This window comes from Sinocyclocheilus rhinocerous, unplaced genomic scaffold (assembly GCF_001515625.1).
Source record: "Sinocyclocheilus rhinocerous isolate Xijiao unplaced genomic scaffold, SAMN03320098_v1.1 scaffold35277, whole genome shotgun sequence".
Taxonomy (NCBI): Eukaryota; Metazoa; Chordata; class Actinopteri; order Cypriniformes; family Cyprinidae; genus Sinocyclocheilus; species Sinocyclocheilus rhinocerous.
This window is the reverse complement of record NW_015623981.1, coordinates 1-536: the sequence shown is the minus strand read 5'-3', so window position 1 is coordinate 536 and position 536 is coordinate 1. Positions and strand designations below refer to the sequence as shown.

At 50.7% G+C, this 536-nt stretch overlaps 2 non-coding genes across 2 annotated transcripts; one reads left to right on the top strand and one right to left on the bottom strand.

The window, feature by feature from the left end:
- The first annotated feature begins 114 nt into the window (after positions 1-114).
- On the top strand, positions 115-186 carry trnad-guc (transfer RNA aspartic acid (anticodon GUC)). The gene has a single exon. It is a non-coding gene; the product is annotated as a tRNA-Asp (tRNA).
- Positions 187-289: 103 nt separating this feature from the next.
- Positions 290-361, bottom strand: trnag-ucc (transfer RNA glycine (anticodon UCC)). Its single transcript has one exon. It is a non-coding gene; the product is annotated as a tRNA-Gly (tRNA).
- Positions 362-536: the final 175 nt, after the last annotated feature.

Here is a 536-nt window from a genome sequence, read left to right as displayed (position 1 = left end):
CATTGCAAAGTGATGAGAGTGCAGTGGCGTTGGCTGGGGGTGAACACACCCACGCATTGTTTAGTGATGTCGGTGCAGTGGCGTTGGCTGGGGGCGAACTCATACATGAAAAACTCCTCGTTAATATAGTGGACAGTATCTCCGCCTGTCACGTGGAAGACCGGGGTTCGATTCCCTGACGGGGAGGTATATTGTTTTTCTGCTACCGAACGACACATCCAAAAGATTTTGTTACAGCCAGAGGTTACAGAAGGAGTTCTGCTTTGACTTCAGCCCAAACCAAAGGAAATGCTTTGGCCGGGAATCGAACCCGGGTCAGCTGCTTGGAAGGCAGCTATGCTCACCACTATACCACCAACACAGGTAGATGACATCGGCTTGCACGGTCAGTAAGAATAGGGCTAGAGGAGCTGATGCGATCTATGTTTGGGCCCGGTACTAAAGAGACCAAGTCCAGGGTTTGGATCCCGTCACGTATAAGAAAGCGCTGTCTTTTTCGTGCAGGTAAATAAATACGACGCGGTGACGCAGGAACC